The sequence below is a fragment of the Chiloscyllium punctatum genome, chromosome 18 (assembly GCF_047496795.1).
Source record: "Chiloscyllium punctatum isolate Juve2018m chromosome 18, sChiPun1.3, whole genome shotgun sequence".
Taxonomy (NCBI): domain Eukaryota; kingdom Metazoa; phylum Chordata; class Chondrichthyes; order Orectolobiformes; family Hemiscylliidae; genus Chiloscyllium; species Chiloscyllium punctatum.
In genome coordinates this window covers 24037265-24056139 of record NC_092756.1, presented here as the reverse complement: position 1 = coordinate 24056139, position 18875 = coordinate 24037265, and the positions used below count along the sequence as shown (strand labels likewise).

The 18875-nt window shown below is 44.7% G+C and overlaps 1 non-coding gene across 1 annotated transcript; it reads left to right on the top strand.

Moving 5' to 3' along the window:
* The first annotated feature begins 16491 nt into the window (after positions 1–16491).
* On the top strand, positions 16492–16573 carry trnas-gcu (transfer RNA serine (anticodon GCU)). The gene has a single exon. It is a non-coding gene; the product is annotated as a tRNA-Ser (tRNA).
* The last annotated feature ends 2302 nt before the right edge of the window (positions 16574–18875 follow it).

Here is an 18875-nt window from a genome sequence, read left to right as displayed (position 1 = left end):
TCCTTGCGAAAAAAAACGTAATAATTTACATTTTCCCACAATGTCCTGTTACAATCCTATTCGCTGGTGTACAGTTTTCTTTCAACTCTGTCCCTTACTCTTCCTTTCTGCTTGTCCTCAGCCACATTCCCATGCTGTTCTGATGCTTCACCTTTTCTCTTTGGATTTGGAAAGCTCCATTCACCTGAACCCTGTCCCTGCATCCTTTTTGTCAGTTTAAAGCCCTGTCCATAAACCTACCGACATGATTGACCAGGACACTGCTTCCAGCAGGGTTGGTTTTAATTCACTCATAGCATGTTGCTGTCTATGGCTGACCAGTATCTCAGGCCCACCCTGACCAACCTTTGAGCGAAGTGGATTGCCAGATCATTTCAGAGCGAATTTGAGAGTCAAACCCATTGCTCTGGGTCTGGATATATATGTAGGCCAGACCAGCAACCTACAACAGATTTCCTTACTTAAAGGGTATTAAGTAGTCGGAGGGGTATCCCTGCTACCGGGATTAAATTCTGGATGAACAGTCGAGTGAGAGTAACCCGAGGCCATTGCCTAGCCCACTGATAGCTCCCTCATTCGTGAGTGCTGATCCCAGTGCAGAGTCTTCGTGACCGTGGTTTGTGTGTGATACCTTCCTGCACTCTGGTGATACCTCTCCATGTGATATCTGTCAACGTGAGGTTTTAATTTTGCCAGTGACTGCAGCTTTTGCAGCTACTCCAGATCCTGAACAATAGATCTCTCCACTCCAGGTAGACGAGGTAGCACAGGCCAGGGATGCAGATTGGGATATTCCAGATCTCTGTGGGGCTCAGTGCCATTCTCCATGTGTAACCCACACTGCATCAGTCAAATTTCCCATTCTCTCTATTTCTCTGTCTCCTGTCGGTAATCAGGATGCTTCTGACTCAACAGAATTCCCAATCCCTGTTTCGTTCATCACCACACTGAAGATATTTGGTCAGCCAGAGAGAAGAAGAGAGAGAGATCTGGAACCTGAAGTAAATCCTGCAGATAGGTAAGATCACTCACAGTGAACCGAGCAGAGTGCATGTAAGGTATCGAACTTTGTTCCGGAAGACATGACATCGATACAGTGTTGAAGGGTGAACACAGAGCATAATGGTTTCCAGGCTGAATCTCCACCCTCTTGTTTACTTTCATCTTTGCTGTACTGAGCCTTCCAATGTCAATATGGGAAGTTGACAGTTATCAATCCAGGTCTGTGCTGTCTTAGTGAGAATCAGTACAACAGAGGGGAAAGCAGGCCTCCCCCCAAGGAGATGGCATTGAAACCTGGGATCCTTCTGTTCTATATTCCCCCTCACGCTGCCTCTTGTCGTGTGATAGAGTCATACTGCAAGGAGACATACCTTTCGGTCCAACTCATTTACGCCAGTGTCTTGAATACTTGTACTTCCCAGAAAATTTCATGTTTCTATAACCTCCACCCTCCCATATTCCCGCTGTATCTTTCAAACCTACTCGAATGCTGACGACTCTCTCCATGTGTAAATTGCTTCAGTGACGATAACATGCCCAATCTCAATAATCTCATTCTGCACTCAGAACAATAACGCCTATTTCTGTATTCTTGCACAATACTTACAGTGCCCCCGTCTCTGTTAAAAGTTCCAGCCTGGACGAAAATAACCACCTGTGTACCTTCCTCAAGCCTCAGGAGAACATGATATCACTGTAACGTTCTGCAGGCCCTACAACGCACCTTCCTCCTGGCCTACAGCACCACACGATCACAGTAACCTTCTCCCATCCCTTCCGCTCTCCTTATTAATATAAACACCTCCAAACACTTTTCAAACCACAATATCACAACTCTGTTTGCTCCTCCACTCCCTCCATCCCTCCCAGCACCTCAAACACCCTCTCTTTGTGTAATTCTGCAATTTGGGGCAGCATGGTGGCTCAGTGGTGAGCAATGGTGCCTCACTGCGCCAGGGACCCAGGTTCGTTGGGTGACTGTCTTTGTGGTGTTTGCACATTCTCCCTGTGTCTGTGTGGGTTTCCTTTGGGTGTTCTGGTTTCATCCCACAGGCCAAAGATGTACAGGTCAGGTGAATTGGCCATTCTAAGTCGCCCATAATGTTTGTTGCATTGTCAGAGAGAAGTGGGTCTGGGTGGGTTACTCTTTGGAGAGTTGTTGTGTACTTGTTGGGCTGAAGAACGTGTTCCCATGCTGAAGGGAATCTAATCTAAACTCTCCCTCTGCGTTCCATATTACAATCCTTTAATATATCCCTCTATCCATAAACAGCCCCAAACCCTTCAAACCTCTGAGTCTCTGGAACTCCAACAGCTCCCTCCTTAACTGTATAACCTTTTCCAGTCCTGGAACACTCTGGAAATGTGAACATCCTGCAATCCTCCCCATCTGTGTAATCTTCTCAGGTCCCTGTAACACCCCCGATCTGTGGAACCAACTCCAACGTTTGTGACTCTCCCGATCAGTTTCTACAAGACTTACTATCTATGTCACATTCTCCTGTCACTATCACCGCTCTGTCAATGTCAGCTCCTTCAGTCTCCCCATCAATCTAATCATCTCCATAACCTTCTCCAGCTCTTATACCACGATCTGTGTAAACGTTGCACTCCCCTACAACCATCCCTAAAGCAGAAACCTCCTCCAGTGTGTGCAATGCTCCCTATCTGTGTTCGTGTCTCCAGTCTCTATTGCTGTTCCTGTCTCTGTAAGCTCTGACATATTGTACAGATTTCCAGTCCAATTAATTTACAGAACCTCAGCATCCGACATCAACAAATGTTTTCATTAACTACAGCCTTTCTTATCTCTGTTCGTTCCCCAATTCCATACAACTTCATAATCTCTGTAAATAGCACCATTCCACAAAATACTCCCTGTCTGTGTAAACGACCCCAATCCTACAGTGAGAAACCTCACTGTCCTTTTGATCACCTGTGGTCCCTTCATATCTCCCTTTATCTTTTCTGACTCCATTGAATAAAGCCCATCTCAAGTTATAACTCCTCTAACTCATATGTTACTCCCCATCTCTGTGATATTCTTCAGTTACTGCAATTCTCATTCTTTATCTCCAGAGATTCCAATCCACCTGGTCGATGTAAGGTTATTGATCCCTTGCAGCATGTGTAACACCTGTAGCAGCCTCCAACTCTTCAATACATCCTGTCGCTGTAACCTCCACAAATACTACAGCTCACTGTCTTTGTAATATCTTCCAGTATCTGCAACCCTGTTGATTTCTGTAACCTCCTCCAGAGCAGCACTCCACATCTCTGTGTATCTGATGGGAATGCTGTAAACCTGCCTTCACAGTCCTCACTAACTCTCTGAACTCCTGCAGCCCTACAACCCTCAGAATCTCTGGCTCCTCCATTCCCTACACTTCTCCCTGGCTGTGTGAACTGTTCCATCCCCTTCAACCCTTCCTATCTCACTCACTCCTGCAGCTTCAACTCTTATCCATGTCAGTATAGTTCCCGGCAGCAACAATCCTCCCGTTCTCTATAATCTCCTGAAGCTCCAACTCCCACCCGTATCAGTGTAATCTCCAGTCCGTCCAACCCTCCCTATCTCTATAAACTCCTGTAGCTCCAAATACCACCCAATCTGACTAATCTACATTGCCTATAACCCTCCCTTTCTCTAAATACTTCTGTAGCTCCAACTAGTACTGTGTAATCTCTTGTCCCTATATACCTCCCGATCTCTGTAAATCCTTCAGAACTGATAACCCTGTAACTCTCCTTGACATCTTTCAGCCCGACAACCGATCTGATCTCTAATCACCAACAGTGATCTCAAACCACCTGAACTCTGAAATATCCTCCAGTCTCTACAACCCCCTTTTCTCTGTTAACTCTCTGATATCTGTATTCCCCTTTATCTCCGGTTACAGATCCTTTTTTAGGGAAACAAGTCTCAGTACCGAGTCTGTAAGAACAAAAGAATCTTTGGTGTATCAATAAATTTGCCTCATTTTCTAAATTTTAACGACTCCAAGTTCAACCTTCTGTACCTCTTCTCATCAATATCCCTCCATTTTGAAGAACAGCCTTCTCTGGGCTGCCTCCAATGCAAGGACATTTTCCCTCTAGATAGGGGACCAAACCTGTTCACCGTATTCTCAGTGTGGGCTGACTGGAGTCCTCGAAATTTATTACACGCTTACTCTATTTTTATTCTCCATTCCCTTTGAAATCAATGCCAGCATTCCATTTACCTTCTCTTTGACCTGTTGTCCCGGTATTCCACTTTTCTGAGATTTATACATCAGGATTCCCACGTCATTCAGTGTCGGAGCTTTCTGCCGTTGATCTGAAACCAAGAGGTGACAGCAATAATCAGGAAAGTGCTGGAATGTATGGTAAAAGATATGCCAGAAATGCTAACTGCACACTTAGAAACCAATGGAATAAGCGCAGTCCATAAGACCATCATGTATAGGGGTAGAATTAGGCCATTCATTCCATCAGGTCTATTCTACTATTCGAATATGGATGAATCGTTTCTCAACCACATTCTCCCATTTACTCCCTGTAACCCTTAATCCCCTCACTCATCAAGAACCGAGCTATCTAGGAGTTAGATACACTGAATTACAGAGCATCCACAGCCCCATGAGGCAGTGAGTTACACAGTTCCTTCACGCTCTGGCTGAATAAATCCCTCCACATCTACATACCAAAGGTTCATCCCTTCACTCTGAAGCTGTGCTCTTGGACCCTCGTCTCTCGTACTAGTGGAAACATCCTCCCCACGTCCGTTCCTTCCAGGCCCCTCAGTATTCAGTAAGTTTGAATGACATTCTGCCGCCCCCTCTGTAACCTCATCAAGTACAGACCCAGAGACTTCACCTGGTCCTCATACGGCACGAAATTCATCCCTGGCATATTTCTTGGAAACCCATTTCTCGTACCCTTTCACATCCATTGTCCAGACTCTGAATGAATAACGTGTAGAGTGTAGTAACAACACTGATTCATGCGGAGCTCCCTTCATCACCAATTTCCATCGTGAAAAAGACCCCTTTCTTCACACTCTCTGCCTTGTGCCAATCAGACAAATCCTCTATCCATGTTCAGCATTTTGTTCCGAAACGGAAATGTCATTTCACACCCACTGCTGGATTTATTTTACTGTCTGGCTGTAAGCAGCAGAGTTTCACCATTACCTTCCCATCTGTATTTCCCTGGAGAAGGTGGTGGGGAGCTGCCTTCCTGACACATTACAATCCTTTGGGTGCAAGGACAGACACAGTGCTGAGAGGATGGAGCGTGCCTTGGAGGGCAATTTGGAAATGCTGGGGTTCCCGTGCACCTGGAGCTCCTGTCCTTCCAGCGTATAGTGGTTCCGGGTTTGTCAAGTGCTATTGAAAGACCCTTCCTGAGTGACCTCAGTGCTACTTGTCGATCTTTTATTCATTCATTCATTCATGAACATGAGCTTTGTTGGCTGGACCAGTATTTATTGTTGATTTGGAGTTGTCCCTGAGAAGGTGGTGGTGAGCTGCTTCCTGAGCCACTGCACCAGCCATTGGAGCTGTTGTTATCTGTGTCCCCTCCAGCAGGCGCTACAACACTCCTCATGTCTGTAACTGCAGACAGACAATCCAGGTCTCCCTTTCATATCTGACATCCTCCTCGCCTTATACATCTGACAATTCCTCACAATATCTCACCTCCTCCATTCACATCTGTGCCTGACATCTCTAAAATTTATTTATTCTTGTTTAAACATCTGATCGCCCAAACTCTCTCCTTTTTTAAATTTGTAACCCCTTCAGTTTCTGTAACTCTCCATATCACTGTAATCAATGGCAGCACAGGTTCCCTTCCTTAAATCTCTATAATTACAATGTTTGTGTGTGTAAAATTGACACATTTCATCCTCCTTATCCATCTCAGGATTCCAGCCCCCACAATCCCACTATTTGGAATGCTCCCATTCTCTGCACCTCCTCAATTCCTGAGGGTCTTTGAAAACCATCAGTGCCCCAAAGGTTTATATTACCCCCAGTTACTGCAATGCTTCTCACTCTGTCTGTCACTTCCAAGACTGTCACATCCAGGTCTCCAGGACCAGTCAACACTTGCTGGATGTCAATTTGCAGTTCTTGAAGTCTGCACATCTCTGTAAGCAGTTCTGAAACAGCCCTTTAGGCTCTGCAAAGCTCCGTCATGAACAAGCTACCATCTTTCAATTTCCTTTGCCTTCTTCGATGTCTGAAATTCTCACTGTCTCTTCAGTAAACTTCTTTCGTTGCTGCAGGTCTGCCTTGCTCCCCACATAACCTGTTCCATCCCATAAAACTTGCTCAAAAACTGGAACACCATCTGCTCTTTGTCTAATCCTCCTTGTTTCCACTGTTTTCCTGGAACAACTGCAATCCTATAAGAAAGCATTGCGGAATGGGATGTTATAAATCTCAGCTGAGGCTTGAGGCCTAACATTGCCTGGGAGTCGCAAAGGGATGGAACCTGAGTGAAAGCAGCACAAAGCGAAAGAATATACATCAGCAACGAGGATCAAGGCCGACTGGGACTTGGAGTTGGAGAAACAGCAGAGCAGGAGGCTGAAAAACAGCACCGAGCCACAGAGAGAGCGACTGTGTGAGGGAGCAACTTGGAGCAGAGGCTTGAGGCGAACTTACACCTGGGAGTTACAGAGGCATCAAAGTGGGAGGTTAGAAATCAGCACAGAGGATCGAGGCCGAATTGTGCCTGGGAGTCACAGAGACGGTGACACTGTGAGGGAGTGGAGTAGAGTGGGAGCTTGAGGAGTACACATCCCTGGGAGTCACAGAGACGGTGACCTTGTGAGGGACCAGAGTGGATGGGACTCGGAGGATTGCATGTACCTGGGAGTATAGAGACTGTGACCCTGTGAGGGAGCAAAGTGCAGTCGGAGCTGGAGGATTACATGTACCTGTGAGTCACAGAGATGGTGACGCTGTGAGGGAGTAGGGTAGAGTGGGAGCTGGATGATTACACGTCCCTGGGAGTCACAAAGACTGTGACCCTGTGAGGGAGCAGAGTTGATTGGGAGCTGGGGGATTATACGTACCTGGGAGGCACAGAGAAACCTTTCTGCTGCTGGGACCTGCCTGCACTGAGTTTGACAGAAGTGCAAGAGCCATCACAGAAAAGGCTGTAATTTCATTGGCTGATAAATACACCGTTATAAGCAACTGTACGTTAATTGGTATAAGTTAGCAAATTTAGTTTTCCAACTCTGAAATAAAGGTTGAACACAGAAATAAGAGGGAGAAGTGAAATTCTGCGCTAGTATAGTAACTTTCCCTCAGGAAGCCATGGTTGAATCAGGTACTTCACCATATTGCTATTTCCCTGATGTTAATTTCATTCTAAGTAATTAGTTAAGTTACTCTAGACATGTTGCATTTTACGACATGGCAAGACATATTTGTCAGATGGAAAATGTGTTCTGTTACATTGGGAAGTCATAGCCCCTGCGGATGTCCTAGATGAACACTGGGTCTTGGAGCTCAGACAGTGACTAGAGACTGTGTTATGCTGAGAGTTAGGGGGATAGACCAAAAAGAGAGTAGATCACACTGCAGACATGACGGCCTGGAATATGGAAGGGAATAGGGGACTAGGCAGTTGAAGAGAAACAGTCAGGGAATCCAGGAATAGCCTGATGTCTCCCTCCCAATACAGTTTCCCAGTTTGGAAGCTGACGTAGGTGTTGGCTGCTCAGGTGAGTGTAGTCAGAGCCATGTCTGGTACCACATGCAGCCTAAATGTACAGAAGAGGAAGAAGGAGCAAAAGGCACAGGGGAGACAGGAAATTGAAGAAGATGTCAGCATGTATATAATTCCAGGATAGTGGGGTTAAGAATGTCACTGTGTCTGCAGGACATTCGTCCGAGGGCCAGTGAGCAGTCAAATGTCATGTCCAAGTTGGTCGGAATGACCTGGGTAGGAAGGGTGAAGTGGTCTGGGCATCAGAAATTAGGGAGCTAGGTGGATGGTTAGCAAGCGGGACCTCAAATGTGGCAATCCCTGGAATACTCCCAGTGCCGTGTCCAAGTGAGAACAGAACTCGGAGTTTTAGGTAGATGACCGTGCTGCAGCAAGAAAGGCTTCAGATTCCTGGGATTCCTGGGAAATTGGGAGTGGTTCCGGGGAAGGCAGCAACTGTACAAGCTGGATGGGCTAACGTGACAGAGCTGGGACTAAATGTCATACGGGGTGTTTGGGAGGGGTTGAAAATAAATGGTGTGTGCTTAGGATCCAAAAAGGAATCGTAGAGGAACCTACCAGGATTCTCAAAATAATGGGAGATGCAGTTGGTACTAATTTACAACAACAAGTTTATCAGTGGAAGATTGAGTAAGAAAGAAAGCCTTAATCTGTGGTACTCTGCATAGACATGAATACCCAGAGTGCGGGGAGTTCCACATGCAGATTGGTGTGAGGACATCTGATGGACTGATCAACGAGAGCTGGCTCAAGAATGGCAGGACTTGTTGTTAAATATTGCTGAGTATAAAGGATTCCAAAATGATAGAAGGGAAGGGAAAGGATGAAGGTAGAAGTATTGATTTAGATTAGCGTTAGTTAAGGAGTCCAAGAGAAAGAGGATCCGTCCAAGGACAGAATGAATTTGGCTGGAGCTACAGAACTAAAAGTATACAATTACACTGTGAGGTACAGTCTGTCGGCCAGCAATCATTGGAAAGGTTGGAGTGAATAAATATGCAGGGTCATTTCAGAGCGATGACAATACTACAGATTAGTTCTACCGAGAAACTTAATTTATCCAGATATAGACAGAGATACTGGTGGTGAAGAGTCACGTGGGGCAAGTGTTCCAGGATTACATGGAAGAGAGCTCACTGCAGGAGTATGTGTCCAGCCCAGGAGAGCATGTACTGTTGGTCCTGCTATTTGGGAAAGAGGTGGTGCAAGTGGATCCACTGTCGGTAGGGGATGGTTTTGGGGCACAGCGATCATTTTATTGTAAAGTTCAAGATGATGGTAGAGAACGATATGCAATCATTGAGATGGAGAAACATCGGTTGCTTGAGAGCAGCCTTCAATGGGGCAAGAATAAAGCTGGGAACTTTTCAATAAGGCCAGTGAAATGGTAGCTTTATATAGTGTGAACCCAGTCAGGTTAAGCTGGGATTATGGAGATGTGGCTGCAGTGTGATCACGACTGAGAATAGCAAATTTACCGAATTTGTGGAAATCTAACACGCTTTTCATTGCACCACAAAGTTTGTGAATTTGAACCACACCAGAATTGGAGTTTAGTTTAGTTTTCAGCAGAATTATTGATTGTTGTGCTGATTCATCGTCAATTCCTGTCTTCTGGAGTTCTTGTCCCTGCTACTCACCAGTGGCAATTCCTTACCTTCTTGGTTGTGAGTTTTTACGGAATCATGATCAGACCAGAACCAGATGCTCACTCGCAAAACCTGCAAATTTCGTGCAGAAACCCATTGTCTCTAAACACATTTCCCTCCAAATGCCCAGAAATGTTCGATTGCTAAAATGTCTTTATCCCGTTCTGTGACAGGATGTTGTGGATGAGCTGGGTAAAGACATTGACGTGTTTGGTCAGCCATGATGATATCAAACGGCGGGTAGGACACGTGTTTGGAATAGCCTTTTCCTGTTCCTGCCTTTCTGTGCTGTTTCTTACAGTGGGTTTTAAAAATTAACATGATGAGGACAATGTGAATCTACACTACGGAATATCAACGTCCTCCCTTTTTCACCACCGCTCTCAAAGCCAGAACAGACAGCTCCTATTGTAGCTTTAGATCAGACAGTGAAGGATTCTCTCAGGTGCTCTGTCAGACTGCATGCTCCTTCGCACAGGTTTCCAACTGGGTACATGGAGCAAGCAAACTGTATTGGGATTCAGGGACAGATTTCCATTCTGCTGGGCTGTAGTTCTGGTCACGTGAATTTCTGTCATGCTGAGACCTTCTGTGTGTTCTTCCTACTTTATGATTTAAACTGTAATTGAATTTTTGTTATTGTATTACATTCTTACATCTTCAATATTCATGCAAACTGTGCAACGTGTTCTTGGATGTAGGAATGATGAAGATTATTAATGTAAGCAATATGTTTCATGTAACTTGTATGAACTTTCAGAAGGAAGTTGGTGAAGTTTCATTAATTCGTATTCTGTGCTGATTGAAGCTGATCTAAGGAAAAGCCCTGCGACAACAACAATATAACATTGTCTGTAAACAACACAGGAACCAACGGAATCCCATTTTTCAATGTCGTGTATTTTTTCGCATTTTTTGTGTCCCTTTTGTATCCTTTTGGTGAACTTGATGCTTCAATAATCACAGGTTCATGTCAGTTTCACCTTGTCTGCAATAGCTTTAATTTCAGAACCAGACGGTTCAGGGAAATGAGGTCGGGTGATTGACTGAGGTACCAGTGGGGAAGCACATCACCACCAAAGATCCCACAGCGTTGTGGTCCAATGGTTTGTACTGCTGCCTTAACAGGGACTAAAGTTCGATTCCAGCCTCGGTGGACTGTCTGTGTCGAGATTGCACATTCTCCCATGAATGTGTGGGTTTGCTCCGGGTGTTCCAGTTTCCTCCCACAGTCCAAAGATTGTGCAGGTCAGGTGAGTTTGTCATTCTAAATTGCCCATAGTGTATTTGTCAGAGGGGAAATGGTTCTGGTTGGGTTACTCTTCGGAGGGTTGGTGTGGACTTTTGGGTCCGAAGCGTCTGTTTCCATACTGTAGGGAACCTAATAATCACAGCAAAAGTAGAGCAGTTGAGTGAAAGTTCCCAAAGTTCGTATAGGTCACATGACAGTTACGCTGTCTGTGGCTCAGTCGCGCAATTGGTCAGCGCCAAATACTTAAAGGTGCATAACATGCCAAAGTTGTAAGTTCAACGCTTATCTGAAGATGCTGTTACTGACATTTACCAGGGATTATTGAAGCATCAGACAGAAGCGCAGTTGAAAACAATGCTGAGTAAATTAGCATTTGTTTGGAAATTCCAGTTTTTGACGTGGGGGAATGTTTTGCCTTTGTTAAACATGCCAATTATTAACAGAAATTCTGCAAATATTCCCCAGGTGAATATCCATCTTTGGATAGAGAAACAGGGGTGAAGTTTTAGCTTGATGACCTTCCTAAAATCGCTGACCCAGCACTGGATTACATCCTGGGAAAGTCTGTATAAATTGTTTCATATCATTCAATTTCCTTCAAGCTGCACAGCTCATTCAATCAATCGAAAGTATTAGATTTAACTCCTTGTGGAGTTTGACTGTTGTCAGTAAACCTGGTAAAGTATCTGGGCAAGTAGTTTTGCTTCTGTGAGGAACAAAGGGTCCATCTGGAATAAGGTTGAATCTTGACGCAGGACTTTTCAAGCGGAGATAAAAGAGTATTAAATGGACTCACTCCCCTTTCGGTTGATTATGACCAAATGTTCAAGACAACAGATGGCAATGATAATGATGTTTTACATCGACAGGCCAAATCTTGCTCACTAGAGGCACCACAATATTACAGATCAGGTGAGTGGTAGAGATGATGATCCTTGTGGAAACGTGAGACAGTGAGAGAATTAATCCCACGCAGTTGGTCTCACTTTTCTCATAAACCAGTTAGTCAGCGGACTGAGCTAACCGTCTTCCATTTAATGTAGAGCTAAACCAAACAACTCAGTGCATTCAGAGTATATAATATTTAATGTTGAATGAGTTGCTGCACCTTCCAACTCCACCAGCTCTTCTCATCCTTAACATTTCTGTTGCAGGTGTTATGCAATTTCTTTCCTATGAATGTTTCCATTTTGCATCCCCATCCAGGAAGTCCAGAATCACTGTCGCTGTTTCATTCTCCCTGTGGCTGAGTGGGTTTGCTCAGGGTGCTCCGGTTTCCTCCCACACTCCAAACATGTGCAGGTTAGGTGAATTAGCTGTGTTAAGTTGCCCGTACTGTTAGGTACAGGGGTAAATGTAGCGGAATAGGTCTGAGTGGATTGCGCTTCAATGGGTCGGTGTGAGCTTGTTGGTCCGAAGGGCCTGTTTCCAAACTATAAGTAATCTAATCTAATCTAATCAAATCTAATTCACTCCTTGTCTGCCTTCACTCGCTTTTCAAATATTCTTGAATCAGCTCCTAAAATGATTCTATTTCTGAAAATTCATCTCCGAATTCAATAACTCTCAGAATAAAAATACCTACTCCAAACTTCTTTATCATTTCCTGATGGGTTTGAAGTTCTAACGTCTAGTTTCCACTCACCTAAACGAGGGAATTTCCCTCGTATTTACTCGTAACAACTTCACATCAGCTGGATAACCTCTCTTCGGACACAACTAAGTCTTTCCTGATTTCTCCCGCATTATTCCTCATTCAATGCCACCATCCCATTAAACCCCCTCTTTTCGTTTCTCGTGGCTTTATCTCCCAGTAAACCTCATTTCCATCGTTTCGAACGACATGGTATCATGACCGTGTCATTCCTAACGTCTTTCTAGTCCAGGAAACACTGCCCGTGTCTTTTATCTTGTCTTTATATCCCTATATATTTCAACCTGAGAAAGGATGCTAGGTCCAATTCAATGAATGAAAGCTCACCACTAAGCTGTGCAAACTTATAACCGACACGGAAAGGTGGAAGCAATTTCAATTACAGCTGAATGGATTGGTTGCAACAGAATCGGGTCAAATCCTCGTTACATACATGACTGTTGTTCTTATAGTTATTTGTTCTCTACGTGGGCTGAAGTTACACAGTGAGGGATCAATCACTATTGCTAGTCATACATAAGGGGTTGGGTATGAAATACTGAAGTTGTGAGATCAGAGCAGTTTCTATTGACATAGACCATTCACTGTTCGAATATCAGTATTAGGATTTAGACAGAGAGCGATTTTGAACGAAATTTGAGCAGGGAAGTTTACTGCATGATGTAACACCAAATTGTGTGGTTACTTTGTTGTTTGCCTAATTTGTGTGTTTTGCCTCTTTGGGGATTTTGAAGTTGTCCCCTCTATACAAAAGTTCAGTGCTTTTGTACCATTATACAAAAGATGCAGTACAACAACACCCAACGCTGTTTCAGTCTACTTGCACAAATATTGACCCCTGGAAACAGTACTGTGCACTCTCCTCGAGTCTGGAAAATAATTTGCTGCATTCCCGCTCTTATGACTTTTTTCATTCCATCGCCTTTTGTTCTTCACGGAATCCGATTCAGCAGATATTGTCACTGAGTCATTTCTTTTTTGTGTTCAGATCATGTGAGCAGAATATCACAGTCCATAACACAGAAGTCAGACCATACTCAGGGAACCGTATTCTGCTCTTGGTCATATCATGAACACCAGGGAAAAATATCTATGCTCTTCAAAATTTGCTAACCTATTTTTCAGAAGCAAGATAAACAGTTCCAGGTTTCTGCTTTTGTTGTCACACAGACCAAGATTGTAAATGCTGCAACCAGTTGAGACTGTCCGCTTCCCACATCCATTTTCTCCTTAGGAAGTGTTCACTTGATGGTCTGAATTGGATTCTTCTAAAAAGAAGAATATTTTTATCCATTGATTTCTGGTTTATGGGCCACTCGGCTCCCGCTGGGTCTCTGTATATCGCACTGATGACAGCAGTTTCCAGCCGTCTTCCGCTTTTTTGTAGCAAGTACCTTCGCGGATGAAATCAAAAGACGTTCGCTGTGACTTTGTGATACTCTACCAATGGAAACAGCTCTATCAATGGAGGCAGCTCAGTCCGCTGGGATGGGATAATTTCTGCAGTGTGTCCTGCGGATCAGACACAGTGCATTTTATCATTCAGATCATACAGAGTGAGAGCGCTCGAAAAGGCCAATTGGTCACTCGTACCTGTGTCAGCTCGGGAGTTACAAAATATGGGTTAAAGCGGAAACACTGGGGATTGGATCATGTTTCAAGTATTTACGTGAGGCAGGAAGCAGTAAAAGATACACTGTGAAGCGATTGGGATCTGACTACAGGAGCAGCAAATAGGTTGTACAGCGCAGAGGAGAGCTTTGAAATATTGAATTCTGATTGATGGACAGATCATGCTTTCACTAGGCCACGCTGTTGCAGAAGATAATATGTCAGTGTCTCTCGGAATTGTGATGTCGCAGGCAAATATCACCGTTACTTTGCAGGAAATTCCTTTTTCCAATGTGACGACAGTCTATATGTAAAATAGCTTCAATATTTAATCCTTTCTCATAAATAATTCCACTCCATCTCAGTGTGTTCAATTGTCTTCTTTCTAATTTACCTGTTATTGTGCCTGCATCGAAGTTGCCTTGCTCCTTCTGCATATCTTTTACAGTCTGGGTGATGTGATGCATTTGTACTGACCCACCTTCTGACAGAATTTTCCACTTCACTTCAGCCCACCCTAAGTTCGCGATCTGATACCATTCCCGTTGTCTGGGGGTTAAGCGCTCGTCTCAGACCCAGACTACCCTCACCCAAAATACACGCAAAACTCAGACACACTGTGATCACTGCAATCCAGGGACATCTTCACTCCGAGGTCATTGATTATTCCTAGGAGAAAGTTTGGACTGCAGATGCTGGAGATCAGAGTCGGAAGTGTGGTGCTGGAAAAGCACAGCAGGTCGTCAGCATCCGACGAGCAGGAGAATCCACGTTTCAGGCATAAGCCCTTCAACAGGAATAAGGCTTTTGAGTCGGGACTGATAGATAAATGGTAGGGATTTGGGGTTGGGGGAGATAGTTGGGAAAGTGGTGGTTGGATGAAGGTGAGGGAGAAGATGATAGTTCAGAAGGAACCGTGATGGAAAGAGTCCAGAGTTTGAGGCTTGAAACTTGAGGCAAGGGAAATGAGGAAACTGCTCAAATCCACACTTATCCCGTGAGGTGACAGAGTCCCAAGGCGCAATATACAGCATCCGTCCTCCAGGTATTGGGTGGTTATGGTTTGGCGCTGAAGGAGGCCCAGGACCTGCACGTCTTTGACGGAGTGGGAAGGGGGAGTTGAAGTGTTCAGTCACGGGATGGTGAAGGTGGTGGGTGCGTCGTCCCAAAGATGTTCTCTGAAATGATCTGCAAGAAGGTGTCCTGTCTCCCTGATGTCGAGGAGACCACACTGGGTTCAACAGATGCAGAAGATGACATTATACGTTGTACAGGTGAATTTCTAACAGATGTGGAAGGATCCCTTGGGGCTTTTGACGGAGATGAGTGGAGTGGTGTGGGAGCTGCTTTTACCATTCCTGCGGTGGCATGGAAATATGCCAATAGTGGGGTGTGGGTTTATTGGGGATTGTAGACCTGACTAGGGGTTCGTGGATGGAATGCTCTTTTCAGAATGCTGATAGGGGTGTGGAGGGATTGATATACCTGACAGTGGGGTCTGTATGGAGATTGCAGGAGTGGTGGAGTCTGATGTGTTTTATGCTCAGTTTGGTGGGGTGAAAGTTGAGGACCATGGGATTCTGTTCTTGTTGCGGGAGGGGTGGGGTTTAAGGGCGGTGGTGAGTGAAGTGGAGGAGATGCACTGACGGGCATCGTCAACCACGTGGGAAGGAGACCATTTGGAACTTTCTGAGGTGGAATTGGTCATCCTGGGAGAAAATACGCTAGAGGCGGAGGAATTAGGAATAAGGGATAGTGTTTTTACACGAGGTGGGGTGGGAGGAGGTGTCGTGTTGGTAGCTGTGGGAGTCGGTGGGCTTGTAATATATGTCTGTCATTGGTCATTCGCTGGGGACGGTGATGGACAGGTCCAAGAAGTGGAAGGGAGTTGCCAAGAAGATCCAGGTGAATTTGAGTTCTGGGGGAAAGGTGTTGGTTGGTGAACTGTTCAACCTCCTCGTGGGAGCAGGAAGTGGGGCCAATGAATTCATCAATGTAGTGGAGGAACAAGTGGAGAGAGGTGCTAGAGTAACTGCGAAAGTTGGACAATTCCACATATCTGACAAACAGGCAGGCATAGCTAGGTCACATGTGTGTGCCCATGGCTACCCCTTTGGTTTAGAGGAAGTGGGAGGATTGGACAGAAAAGTTGTTGAGGGTGAAGACTAGTTTAGCCAGCTGGATGAGGGTGTCGGTGGAAGGGTACTGGTTGGGATGGGGTGAGATGAAGAAACAGAGGGCTTGGAGACTTCCGTCATAGCTGATGCATGTGTACAGGGACTGGATCTCCAATGTGAAGATGACGCGTTGTGGACGAGGGAAATTAAAGTCTTGGAGGAGACGAAGTGCATAGGTGGTGTCACAAACGTAGGTGAGAATTTCCTGGACTGGGGAGACAGGAAGGTGTTGAGGTAGGAAGAGATGAGTCGGGTTAAACAGGTGCAGGCAGAGACAGCAGATCTTAGGAAGGAGGGAGAATCGGGCAGTGTGGGGTTAATAGACAATGAGGTTGGAGGCTGTGAATGGGAGATTCCCCAGAGATGATGAGATTGTGATCGTCTGGGAGATTATGTTCTACCCTGCATTGCATATGCGACGAGGTGGCCGAGAGGTTAAGGCGATGGACTGCTAATCCATTGTGTTCTGCACGCGTGGGTTCGAATCCCACTCTCGTCGCTGTTTTTTGATTATCACAGCTGTCTTATTGAAATTGGAACTCCAATGGTCAGTTTATCTGTATCGACCATATTATAAAACTTCAAAGAATAATTTGATACCGATGCTTGAACTTAACGAAATGTAGACTGAATTGGGATAATGAAAAGGAACGCGATTTTCTTTTCCAAGTAAAGTTGCTGTGAACGTTAATCTTATGAAAGAGATCCAGGGAAACGAAATAACGAGAGATGCGATGTGCATGTTTAATGCAATGGGATTCTTAATGAGTGTTTTATCACATGAAATCTGGAGCAGTCTGGGTAGATGTGATTCATCTTGCTGGTAAGAGCACAGAGAGACACCACAAAATAATAGAGATATTTCAAAAGGTGCAGGGGGTGGGTGTAGCGGCACAGAAAACTGGCTGTGAATGCACAGTAGAGAATTGCCGATGTGGGTACCGTGCATTGGCAGGGACAGACTTACACATTGGTCTCGCCCTTCCCCCCTTGCTCTCGCCATTGATGAATACTGGATATAAGACACAGATAAACACGAGATGTGGGAAGCAAGCTCCCTCTCGTTTTGCACACACTGGATGCATCACACTGAACTATGAACAACTGGAGAAATCAGCATGTTAACTGCAGGAAGTGAACATAAACTGTGCATCAATAACCACTGATGCAGCATAAACATCTAAAGTGTCTTTAAACGAATGTCATTAACAGACGTTTCGTTCTAATACCTAACATGGCTTTCATGGGAAATCATGTCTCACAAACTTGATTGAGTTTTTTGAAGAAGTAACAAAGAAGATTGATGAGGGCAGAGAAGTAGATGTGATCTATTTGGACTTCATGGACGACTGAGTAGGAAGGTTAGATCTCATGGAATAAAGGGAGAACCTGCCATTTAGATACAGAACTGGCTCGAAGGTAGACGACTGAGGGTGGCAGTGGCGGTTGATTTTCAGACTGGAGGCCTGTGACCAGTGGAGTGCCACAAGGATCGGTGCTGCGTCCTCGAGTTTTTATAATTTACATAAATGATTTGGATATCAGCAACAGAGGTACAGTTAGTAAGTTTAGAGATAACTCCAAAATTGGAGATGTAGTGCCCAACGAAGAGGGTTACCTCAGATTATAAAAGGATCTGGCCAGATGGGCAAATGGGCTTAAAATGGCAGATAAAGTTTAATTCGGATAAATGCGAGGTGTTGCATTTTAGGAAAGCAAATCTCAGCAGGACTTATAGAAATTATGATAGGGGCTTGGGAATGTTGCTGAAGGAAGAGACCTTGGAGTGCAGGTTCATATCTCCTTCAAAGTAGAGTCGCAGGTAGATAGGATATTGAAGATGGCGTTTGGCATGCTTTCCTTTATTGTTCAAAGTATTGAGTACAGGAGTTGGGAGGTCATGCTGCGGCTGTTCAGGGCATTGGTTAGGCCACTGTTGGAATATTGCGTGCAATTCTGGTCTCCTGCCTATTGGAAAGATGTTGTGAAACTTGAAAGGGTTCAGAAAGGATTTCCAAGTATGTTGCCAGGGTTGGAGGATTTGAGCATGATGGAGAGGCTGAACAGACGGGAGCTGTTTCCTCTAGAGCATTGGAGGCTGAGGGCTGACCTTATACATGTTTACAAAATTATGAGGGGCATGGATACGATAAATGGACAAAGTCTTTGCCCTGGGACCAGGGAGTCCAGAACTAGACGACATAGGTTTAGTTTGAGAGGGGAAAGATATAAATGAGACCTAAGGGACAACGTTTTCATACAGAGGGTGGTACGTGTATGGAATGAGCTGCCAGAGGATGTGGTGGAGGCTGGCACAACTGCAACATTTAAGAGACATTTGGATGGGAATATGAAGAGGATGGGTATGGAGGGATATGGACCGGGTGCTGGCGGGTGGGACTAGATTGGGTTGGGATATCTGGTCAGCATGGGCAGGTTGGACTGAAGGGTCTGTTTCAATGCTGTATATCTCTATGACCACATTTCAAGGTGGATGACAACAATACCAATTTTATTTTGAAATTGAGATCTATTTCATCAATTTACACAGCGAACAAGTTCAATTTAAATAATACAAACCACGTTCGCTCACACGGAATAAAACTGTGATTTTATTAAAAACATTATCCTTTTTAAGTAGCAGTAACTCAACATGAAAAATAAGTTGTAATTTTTATTGAACATACGTCAGTTAACACCATTATCTTACTTCGCATTGACTGCAAAATGCACATGCTAAATAAAGTTGAAGAAAGAAAGTATTTTAGTTTGATTCGGTGGTGATGAAAAATACAATTAAG